Source organism: Schistocerca cancellata, chromosome 3 (assembly GCF_023864275.1).
Source record: "Schistocerca cancellata isolate TAMUIC-IGC-003103 chromosome 3, iqSchCanc2.1, whole genome shotgun sequence".
NCBI lineage: Eukaryota > Metazoa > Arthropoda > Insecta > Orthoptera > Acrididae > Schistocerca > Schistocerca cancellata.
Window position 1 is genome coordinate 555230524 of NC_064628.1, and position 12217 is coordinate 555242740.

General features: G+C 44.7%; 1 protein-coding gene across 4 annotated transcripts in view; it reads left to right on the forward strand.

Annotated features, from left to right (window-relative positions):
• LOC126175395 (tripartite motif-containing protein 2-like) overlaps window positions 1-12217 on the forward strand; it is a 412180-nt gene that overhangs the window by 279178 nt on the left and 120785 nt on the right. Inside the window, exon 1 of one of the 4 annotated variants that reach the window (XM_049922185.1) lies at window positions 6023-6041. The exons of the other annotated variants lie outside the window; for them this stretch is intronic. The gene's annotated coding sequence lies outside the window, so the exon portion shown is untranslated. Of the gene's footprint in view, window positions 1-6022; window positions 6042-12217 lie in introns of those variants that run through there. 4 annotated transcript variants of the gene reach the window in all.

A 12217-nucleotide genomic window follows, 5' to 3' on the forward strand; every position in this document is an offset into this window, starting at 1 on the left:
TCCAGCCTCGACATAAGTAACAGCTAGTGGACATAGTTTTAAGATTCTGCGTGCTTTATTTTGACCCTGTTATAACCATGACCTTCATGTTATTAATAGAGCTGATGACAGTTGTACATGGATGCACGCAGTATGGTGTGTTCGCAGCTACCCGCGCGATGTATGATGTGGCAAAAACAGCTGTGCAGTTTCTTGAGGATTACCATACTTTCCCGACTAACGTGCGGTATTGAGTTCTCTTTGCACGATCGTATTAGTCTTATCAGTTTTCTGTATACTGCTATTGCTACATTGGCCGGCCGGAATGGCCGATCGGCCTCTAGGCGCTACAGTCTGTAACCGCGCGACCGATACGGTCACAGGTTCGAATCCTGCCTCGGGCATGGATGTGTGTGATGTCCTTAGGTTAGTTAGGTTTTAGTAGTTCTAAGTTCTAGGGGACTGATGACCTCAGCAGTTAAGTCCCATAGTGCTCAGAGCCATTTGAACCATTTTTATTGCTACATTGTGTTCGTGGTATAAATACCTACTAGCACAGCGACCTAAAGCACACAGCGAAATCGAATCAATACTCATCACTTACCGACAACAATTCCCCTCGCAACTTGCTTTTTCTTTTTTTCCGTAACCGACACTGCTCAACTCTGATGTGCTGCAATTACTTATCACATAGTCTAGCACTGTCCGTTTGTTATCATTTTAACAATTAGATCCCATTGTAGATTGTTTTGCAAACAGGCTTCAAATACACTACAGGTGATAACAGTGTTAACAGAATTTTCCGTCTGTTCTTGGTGGAACAACATGAAAACAAAAACAATGAAAAGAACCAGTTTGTTATTTGTTCAACATTATTACTTTTATTGTGTTAACCGGTTTTCGGTTTACAAGGCCATTGTCTGAAGATGGCCTTGTAAACCGAAAACCGGTTAACACAATAAAAGCAATACTGTGGAACAAATAACAAACTGATGATAACGTGGTAATTACTGTGTAATACAGTGTGTCCCAGGAGGAATGATCAATATTCAGGGATATGACAGGAACGACCTTTCGAAGCAAAAAGCCTAGTAAACACGGACTCTAAAGTGCACCTGTAACAGCTATGAGCACGTCTTCATCTTTGCTACTGTGAAACACATCTACTGAACAATTGCTCGTGGCTCTTGAGATATGCAGTATAGAGTTCATGTTTACTAGACTTTTTGCTCCAAACGGTCGTTTCTGTCACATCCCTGTGTACTGACCATTCCACGTAGGACACCCTGTATGGTGACATACACTCCTGGAAATTGAAATAAGAACACCGTGAATTCATTGTCCCAGGAAGGGGAAACTTTATTGACACATTCCTGGGGTCAGATACATCACATGATCACACTGACAGAACCACAGGCATATAGACACAGGCAACAGAGCATGCACAATGTCGGCACTAGTACAGGGTATATCCACCTTTCGCAGCAATGCAGGCTGCTATTCTCCCATGGAGACGATCGTAGAGATGCTGGATGTAGTCCTGTGGAACGGCTTGCCATGCCATTTCCACCTGGCGCCTCAGTTGGACCAGCGTTCGTGCTGGACGTGCAGACCGCGTGAGACGACGCTTCATCCAGTCCCAAACATGCTCAATGGGGGACAGATCCGGAGATCTTGCTGGCCAGGGTAGTTGACTTACACCTTCTAGAGCACGTTGGGTGGCACGGGATACATGCGGACGTGCATTGTCCTGTTGGAACAGCAAGTTCCCTTGCCGGTCTAGGAATGGTAGAACGATGGGTTCGATGACGGTTTGGATGTACCGTGCACTATTCAGTGTCCCCTCGACGATCACCAGTGGTGTACGGCCAGTGTAGGAGATCGCTCCCCACACCATGATGCCGGGTGTTGGCCCTGTGTGCGTCGGTCGTATGCAGTCCTGATTGTGGCGCTCACCTGCACGGCGCCAAATACGCATACGACCATCATTGGCACCAAGGCAGAAGCGACTCTCATCGCTGAAGACGACACGTCTCCATTCGTCCCTCCATTCACGCCTGTCGCGACACCACTGGAGGCGGGCTGCACGATGTTGGGGCGTGAGCGGAAGACGGCCTAACGGTGTGCGGGACCGTAGCCCATCTTCATGGAGACGGTTGCGAATGGTCCTCGCCGATACCCCAGGAGCAACAGTGTCCCTAATTTGCTGGGAAGTGGCGGTGCGGTCCCCTACGGCACTGCGTAGGATCCTACGGTCTTGGCGTGCATCCGTGCGTCGCTGCGGTCCGGTCCCAGGTCGACGGGCACGTGCACCTTCCGCCGACCACTGACGACAACATCGATGTACTGTGGAGACCTCACGCCCCACGCGTTGAGCAATTCGGCGGTACGTCCACCCGGCCTCCCGCATGCCCACTATACGCCCTCGCTCAAAGTCCGTCAACTGCACATACGGTTCACGTCCACGCTGTCGCGGCATGCTACCAGTGTTAAAGACTGCGATGGAGCTCCGTATGCCACGGCAAACTGGCTGACACTGACGGCGGCGGTGCACAAATGCTGCGCAGCTAGCGCCATTCGACGGCCAACACCGCGGTTCCTGGTGTGTCCGCTGTGCCGTGCGTGTGATCATTGCTTGTACAGCCCTCTCGCAGTGTCCTGAGCAAGTATGGTGGGTCTGACACACCGGTGTCAATGTGTTCTTTTTTCCATTTCCAGGAGTGTATTTTCAGAACTCATATAACGTGTATCTTCTTATCCCTAATGTAATTTGTAATGTATGATACTGTATGTAAAGCTTCTACCACACCTACGACCATCCCACCTGTTCTACCGCAGTTACAACATGAATGTGATCGCTACTGGAAAGGGTAAAGCAGCAAAGAGAGGCCATCCCTAATAAACTCGGAATGCGTCCAAAAAGTTTAGAGTCTGGATTAATAAAAAACAGAAAAAAGTTAAGATAGTGGTTTTCATGCTTTAGGTGTTCTACATAGTGTTCTCCCAATTGAGTGCAAAGTTCATACAAGCATATGAAACTGTCAGAAAAACCCTTCTTTGGGATGATGCTCAATTGGCCTGAATATCGGTTATGTCGCCAAAGGTTTTGCCCCCCACCCCCTATGTGAATTGCTGCAATTTTTGTACTATTTATAACACAATTGCCGGCCGCGGTGGCCGTGCGGTTCTCGGCATTTCAGCCCGGAACCGCGGGACTGCTACGGTCGCAGGTTCGAATCCTGCCTCGGGCATGAATGTGTGTGATGTCCTTAGGTTAGTTTGGTTTAAGTAGTTCTAAGTTCTAGGGGACTGATGACTTAAGATGTTAAGTACCATAGTGCTCAGAGCCATTTTTTTTTATAACACAATTGTCTGCATTTTGCGTTTCAATCAAATCAGGGCGTGCAGGACAAACATCGCACACATTTTTCTCTTCTTCAAAACATTCTGTAGAATGTCATGAGCTCTTGATTTATAGGTATTGCTTTTTGTGACACAGCACGTTGACACACAAACTCCCCGCGTTCACTGCCTGCTCACAAATGACTGGTCGAATGCACATCTGTTGTTAACATTTATTAAGTTCAAGCTGCCATCGTAGTTTCTGCTCTGACGTCACTTATGAGCCAGGAATAAAATAAGTCTCGAAACTTTTTGTACGGACTGTGTATATTGAGGTGCGGTTTCGCTAAGTAACAGCTGACAGTGCAACGAATTTTCAGTTGAACGCAATTAATTTTTAGTATTTATAGTTGTCGAAAAATGACATAGACCTTTTTAAAAAAAATCCTGAGTTTGTTTTTTATTGTGGTACTGGAAATAGCTGACGAGAAGGACTAAAACTTGATCCAATCTACATCTACATAATTACTCTGCAATTCACAGCTGAGTGCCTGGTAGAGGAGAACGACATGAACAGCCCGTAGTCAGGAGAAGAGGTCGCACAAACTTAACCAAACTTGTAACTTCATGAGTTTTGCTATTCGCTTGAAGCCAGTCTGTCTGTATTCTGTTGTTATAGCGATAAGACAGTTTTCTCGTAAAGCTAACAAAGCATTCACGATATGTACGGCACTTGAAAAAGTTGCCAGTTTTTGTTTGTATGCGACTGGGATCAACCACATTAGCATTTGGCGAATACTACATTCCAATGCATTTCATCCTCTCCACAGTTCGCTCCATCTACAGCTACATGGAAGTGACTTCCAAAATCGGTTTCAGTTCTCAAAATTGTCTACGAAAACTGCAAAGTGATGCGGCATTTCTATGCAAGATTTTGTTCACGAATCGTTTACAAACTATGAGCAAATCTATCTTAACAATATGCACAACTCGTCAATTGAAAATCCACGCTGGTGAGAAGTGTCCAAACAATCACTTTTGTCTGTCAACATGTGGTAGGGGCTTCTCAAGAATCGCATCATTGGTCCCTATTGTATTGATGGGGACTCGAAATAGCAGCATATATCTACAATCAGCAACGTACATACTGTCGCCGTTATTGGAAGATATCCCAGCGGGTATAAGGCAGCCATGTCGTACCACTATGACTGATGTCACGTCATCCATTCCGCACAGATGCTTGCACACAACAAAGCATTTGGAGATAGTTCAGTCGATCATTTTGTAAACACAAAATGGAGCGCCCGTTGACAGAGTTCGTCATCTTTGACTGTTATCTGAAGAAAAATCCAATGTGAACCCGGACGCCACCGACATTTCAGAGGTTGTTCAGGGACATTTGTTTGGTTATTTTGGTATAAGGGACATTTTGTCCCCGGTGGCTCGTTACAGAGTAATTACATTTCGTTTGATTTCTTACTCTTGTTTATCTTTGTACTGTATTCCACTGAAAAATCTTCAGAGCTATGGAAGTGTCGGTGATATGCGCTGTGTGTCTTTTTGGAAACTGACTTGATTCATTCTCCCGCGGTACTAGCTAACATTAATGCCCACTTTCCATTCAGTACTACCTGGTTCTGGCTTGGGTTTGTTTTTACAGAAGTATTGGTCGAATGTTAACAATGTTTATGAGTAAGTTTGTCGATGAACAGGTCGTATGGGCTGTGTGGATCAACTGAATGCAATAGAAGAGAGGCGCGACAACAGTAAGCTCATTTGTTCTTAATATGACGGCAACCACGTCACAATATTTTTCCATCTGACGGATGTTGCATTACGCTGAGTTTGGTGTTCTACGTTTTGATGGGTGCATACTGTAAGCTTTTTCGCTGCTGCTCCGCAGAAACAAAGATAACTGGCGTAACGAACTAAATAATTCGTAATTACAGGTTTACTCAACAACGAACCATGGAGACTGAGTCTCTTGGAACAAATTACTCAGAAAATATCCCAATACGGGTTCACACTGTATTTAAACGTTCTGTGTATAGCTTGGAACGCCTCTCTTAGCTCTCTCATGTAGAAATAATTTTTGAAGAGCAGCTGTGCTAGATAAAAACTAGTTTTTTAAAAGTATTGTAATAGCTGTGGATTTGTACAGAGCAGAGTTATTGCAGTTGCGAAAGAAGACACTACGAAAATCGTGAAACTGATTACAAACGAGCAAGGTCACAAAACAGAATTACTGCTAGTTGCGGTGCAAGACTAGCACGTGCAGAGAAAGAGTGTGAAATAGACCGGCACAGTTTCTGATTTGCAACTGCCATTGTGCAGTAGGTTCGTCCTTCGCCTGCGGAAGCGGCAGGTAATGGCTAATGCTATGTGAGATGAACAGGCGGCTTGTGTCGAACCAGTCCTGTTCTTAAAGGGGCTGTGCGTGTAGAGAAGCGTGGCGCTGGCAGGGGGGTGAGGGTGGGGGAGCGCGCAGCTGTTCGGGAGCGCTCGATACTGTCGGAGCGCCTGCAGGTGGCAGCCGGCCGGCAACAGGCGACACCGCGCCTCAGTCGCGTTCTTTCTGCACCGAAGCCGACACACGCTTGCATCTGGATGCGTTGCACAGCGAGTGCTGAAGCGCCTACTGGGTGTGTACGCGGTCTCCAGTTGGTGCGAGGAGCGTCCTGTGCTCCACCGTCTCTCAGATGTTGATGGCTGATTGGCAGGTAATTACCAAAAGTTTGCATGCCACTGTGTCTTCACTTGCTGCGTTCTCCACAAGGCCATGTTACCTGCATAATACCTTGATTAACGTTATAATTCTTACATTACGGTTTAGCGGTCGAGTTCAATCCATCTAAATAAGTTGCATGTCACAGATCGCGCTCAGTATTAATTTTGTACGACTAAATGTGCACTACGCAAGCAACTTTATGGTATTTGGCATGGTGTCAAGAAATGCGCGGACACGGAGATTTAAGAAGATTCACCTCTCGATCTGTACTGTGCAACCCGTACCACTCTGTGTAAACGTGGCACTGGTGGAACCTGTGCTTACTTTGTCTCTGAAGTAAGGGCAGAACATTGTGCTGTGTAACATTAAAAAGGCAAATTGTTCAAATAATATTCCATGGTTTCTAGTCCGTAAGCAGAAACCATTGTTTGGCCTCAGGATACGCCTGAAACAGCAGTATCTGCATCTAGGCATGCCTTCGTAGTTTACGTTTAAAACAAAACAATGATGTAGTTTCTCAGATGGCATTTTTTGAATAGTATTTTAATACAAAATTCTTTGGTAGCATAGGTTTATGCAATAATAATTACATTTAACATTTCGCAATGTGGTTTATAAGTGGCTGGCTGTGACGCTGCTTTCAATTTAAATATTAAAGCACAGTGCAGCTTATCGGTTTAAGTCACAGCGGTATCCCACATTGCAGCTGTGGATTTTCACTTCCAACATTTAAACAACCGAAAAATGTAATCTTCTTACTAGATAATTTTTATTTGCCCAGATCGCAATAACATACACAACTAGTTTCGGCAACTGCAGTAGCTATCTTCAGATCATCTACATACATCAACCATTGCGCCACTCGATGTCGTGCACTGTCTTCTAGTCATAAACGCATTCAGGAGCAATTCAGCCAAGAAGACGCACCAATGTCTCGTCATACATCGCATAATAAACCCGAATCATGGCAGACACTCACAAAAGTTTCTGATAAAATAAGTTTGGTTCAGAGAATATTGCTTGCTGTGTCAGAAATGTAAGGACTATGGTATGAAGATAAGCATCTCCAAAACGAAAGTAATGTCAGTGGGAAAGAAATATAAACGGATTGAGTGCCAAATAAGAGGAACAAAGTTAGAACAGGTGGACGGTTTCAAGTATTTAGGATGCATATTCTCACAGGATGGCAACATAGTGAAAGAACTGGAAGCGAGGTGTAGCAAAGCTAATGCAGTGAGCGCTCAGCTACGATCTACTCTCTTCTGCAAGAAGGAAGTCAGTACCAAGACTAAGTTATCTGTGCACCGTTCAATCTTTCGACCAACTTTGTTGTATGGGAGCGAAAGCTGGGTGGATTCAGGTTACCTTATCAACAAGGTTGAGGTTACGGATATGAAAATAGCTAGGATGATTGCAGGTACTAGTAGATGGGAACAATGGCAGGAGGGTGTCCACAATGAGGAAATCAAAGAAAAGCTGGGAATGAACTCTATAGATGTAGCAGTCAGGGCGAACAGGCTTAGATGGTGGGGTCATGTTACACGCATGGGAGAAGCAAGTTTACCAAAGAGACTCATGGGTTCAGCAGTAGAGGGTAGGAGGAGTCGGGGCAGACCAAGGAGAAGGTACCCGGATTCGGTTAAGAATGATTTTGAAGTAATAGGTTTAACATCAGAAGAGGCACCAATGTTAGCACTGAATAGGGGATCATAGAGGAACTGTATAAGGGGGCTATGCTCCAGACTGAACGCTGAAAGGCATAATCAGTCTTAGATGATGATGGTGGTGGTGGTGGTGGTGGTGGTGGTGGTGGTGGTGGTGGTGGTGGTGTCTGTACCCACAGGATGACACACTGGTGCGTCTTCTTCAATAAGTTGCTCCAAAATGTGTTTATGACCAGATGACAGTGCACTACATGGAGTGGCACAATAGGTGATACATGTAGATGATCTGAAGGTGGCAATTTCACTTGCCGAAACTAGTTGTCTCTGGTGTCCAAAATTAAAGCAACAAACAAAAATTTTGCAAGGCTGCGTTTATTTTGCCATAAAACGCTATAAACGGATGTTAGTAAAGTATAAACAATATAAAGAATAAAAAACGTAAACTACTGCAACACGTATAACGGCAGACAAAAATATTCTTCGTTTTTCTCAACTTAGCGGATTTGCACACACATTCTGGCAACTAGTTAATGTGTTAAGTATGGATTGTGACCACCTCTGGCAGCAATACAGGCCTTGAGAACCACGGTGTATGCTGTGGATGATGTCATCGATCTTATGTCGAGGCAATAACGCCCATTCTTCCTGCAGAGATGCTCGCAAATCTTGTAAAGTGGTAGGTGAATGCTGACGCGATGCAGCCCATCTGCCTGGTGCGTTCCAGACGTCGTCTGTGGGATTCAAATTGGGAGAGCGAGCAGGCCACACCATGCTTGCAATAACTTCCTTCCCAAGAAAACATCAGTCACCTGTGCTCAACGAGGTCGAGTATTATCGTCCGTCACTACGAAGTTTGGATCCACAGCACCTCGCCAGAACCGCACATGAGGTCCCAAGATCTCGTCACGATAACGTGGCAGCAGTTAAACCTTGCCGATTCACCCGTGCAGGTTCATGAAGAGGTTTTCGAATGGTCAACATAATCCCTGCCCACATCATTAGAGATCCTCCCCGATATCGATCTCTTTCCACAACGTTTGGGTCCCTAAATCGTGTTCCACGTCCCCCCCCCCTCCCCCCCTCCCCCACCTGCGAATCTGCCGTGAATCACTCTCCACACCAAATCGGGACTCATCTGTGAAAAGAACATTGGCCCACTGTTCGACTGTCCATGTGGCATGTTGACGACGTTACTCTAGATGCTCCTTCTGTGAAGACGTGTCAGAGGTACACATACAGCAGATCTCTACAACAAAGGCCACTCTGCCGAAGCCTTCTGTACATCGTTTGCCTCGTTACAACACGTCCAGTGGATGCTGGGAGGTCAGATGCCAGTTGCCGTGCAGTATTAAGGCGGCACCGTAGTGCCCTTACAGCCAAATAACGGTCCTCTCTTTCTGATACAACACGTGCTCGGCCCTGCCTTAGTCTTCGGAATACAGTTTCGGTCTCTGTACACTGACACCTCATCAGAAAAGCAACAGAACGATTCACATTAAGCCATCGAGCCACATCAGTTTGCGACTGGCTGCTTCCATTCTTCCTATGGCCCTCCACCGCAGAGTGTCTGCCAGGCGTCTTCTCTGTGCCATACTGCACTGTCTGTGACTGTGTACACAATGACTGTGGATGTGGGGCTACCAGGCAAACACTAACCTGTTTGATAGGTGACCCGTCGTCATCAGAATGGCATCTTGCGTGCAGAACACGATCATACGGACATTTGTTGACTGTTTGCATGACTATATCTTGAATTAGACTTAGGATGGGGAAATAGCGAATGGTTGCTTTAATTTAATATGTGCTTATTGCGATGTGGGCAAATAAAACTCCTCTAATAAGAAGATTACATTTTTCAAAATCAGAGATCGCTATTCTGCTGACAATGTTAGGTAAACATTTAAACAACTAGTAGTCTGTAGTATGCAAACCAGTCTCACGAAATTATCACAGATGATTAATTAATAAGGACACCCAGCTGTAGCAATACTTCGTTACGTGCCAATTAAAATCCACATATGATATAATTGAGCTCATGTATCCCAGTTTCCAGTGATGATTGTTCGGCAATCATCAAATTATACAGTAACTGGTCTTCTATTTCTGCGTAATACGCTACGTTTGCTTCTACTCAGTGTCATTTGCCAATCTCTATAGTGCGAAACGTGTCAGCTGGACAAAATTTGCATACGTTTATTTAAATAATGACAATTTACTTTGGAAATTGACTACTCATTTCTGTTGAATTCCTGTAGCTTCAAGATGTTACACAAAAGCATCGTATCAAATTCTGATTCACACTGTGCCACATCTCATCCGTTGTTAACTATCAGAATTTATTAGCCGTGTATTTCATGCATTTCTATACTATCTGGGCATTAGACACTGATGCACCATGCATTTCATGTGGATATTCGGCACAGTTATTTATTTGAAGTACGATCAATGTGAAATTGGGTGTACTGGTTTCTACTGATCCCTAATATAACATATCTGCATACATCCAACCGTCAGTATGTGAGACCTAAATGAAAACGTAATCAGCACGGTTGTGCATTACACATACTCAAACGCCAACTTGGAAACTCTTAGTAAGATATTAACTCTCAAAGGATTAAAACAATTAGTATTACATAAGACAAGTAACAAAAAGACAGTGTCCCTTGTATTTAGTTACCAAGTGCATCTACTTTCGGTAGAAAAAAATTAGGTCATAAACATTTATATTTATGGTCGAAATTATGAACAGGTGCTCGATCGTGTTGAAAGATGCAATCACCATCCCCGAATTGCTCTTCAACAGAGGGAAGCAAGAAGGTGCTTCAAACATCATGTAGATGTAGGCCTGTGCTGTGATAGTGCCACGCAAAACAATAAGGGGTGCAAGCCACCTCCATGAAAAACGCGATCACACTATAACACCACCGCCTCCGAATTTTACTGTTGGCACTACACACGCTGGCAGATGGCGTTCGCCATACCCACACCCTGCCATCTGATCGCCACATAGTGTACCGTGATTCGTCACTCCACACAACGTTGATACACTGTTCAATAGTCCAATGTTTACGCGTCTTACACCAAGCTTGGCGTCGTTTGGCATTTACCGGCTTGATGTGCGGCTTATGAGCAGCTGCTCGACCGTGAAATCCAAGTTTTTTCGCCTCCCGCCCAATTGTCATAGTACTGGCAGTGGGTCCTGATGCAGTTTGGAATTCCTGTGTGACGGTCTGGATAGATGTCTGCCTATTACACATGACGACCCTCTTCAACTGTCGGCGGTCTCTGACAGTCAACAGACGAGGTCGGCCTGTACGCTTTTGTGCTGTACGTGTCCCGTCACGTTTCCATTTCACTACCACATCGCAAACAGTGGACCTAGGGATGTTTAGGAGTGAGGAAATCTAGTGTACAGACGTATGACACAAGTGACACCCAATCACCTGACCACGTTCGAAGTCCTTGACTTTCGCGGAGCGCCCCATTCTGCTCTCTCACGATGTCTAATGATTACTCGGGTCACTGATACGGAGTACCTGGCAGTAGGTGGCAGCATAGGTGCCAGCATAAAGCACCCAATACGAAAAACGTATGTTTTTGGGGGTGTCCGGATACTTTTGATCACATAGTGTATATGCAGTGTATATGCTTGTCGTGCCTATGTGTAAGGGGCTTAGGTGGTCATTACCACTGTGAATCTCACCTTATTTGCACGGTCTTCGCTGTAAAGCTCAAACTTTTCAGGGTATTATTTATTAAGTCTCTTTTAAGCACTCGTCCACACTCGCTTGAAAATTTCTTGAAAAAAGTAATATTATTTTGTGAGTCTTATGTTTTATTTGAAACAAAAGAATTATTTCAGTATTACCGATAACCTAATTTCGTCCTCTTGGATTTCAATAAAGTACATCACACCAAAAATAAGGTTATCCTCACAGCATGTCATTATCCACACATCAGTGAGCAAACTGAAACGCTTAATGGGTTCTCTAACTAGTTTCAGCGGAACCATATTTGGTACAAGCACAACTAATCACCATTGTTGTTTACCGTACATAGAATAAAAAAGAGCACCCCCCTTCATTCTGCATGTGACACTTGTACCTGAACGATTGTGCTGATTTCTAATAAGGGACACCATTAAACATTGTTTTTCTCAGAGTACTGTGTGGGTCATTATTATAAGAATAACATAGATTTTGGTATCCTGTTAAACTCTGGGTGGCGAAATTACGTAATAAAGTAACGTGATTAGAGTGAAAAAAACCTAATGAAGGAAAATTAGTCGGCCGGAGTGGCCGAGCGGTTCTAGGCGCTACAGTCTGGAAACACGCTACCTCTACGGTCGCAGGTTCGAATTGTGCCTCGGGCATGGATGTGTGTGATGTCCCTACGTTAGTTAGGTTTAAGTAGTGCTAAGTTCTAGGGGACTGATGACCTCAGCAGTTAAGTCCCATAGTGCTCAGAGGCATTTGAACCATCTGAGGAAAATTACTTCTTTAAT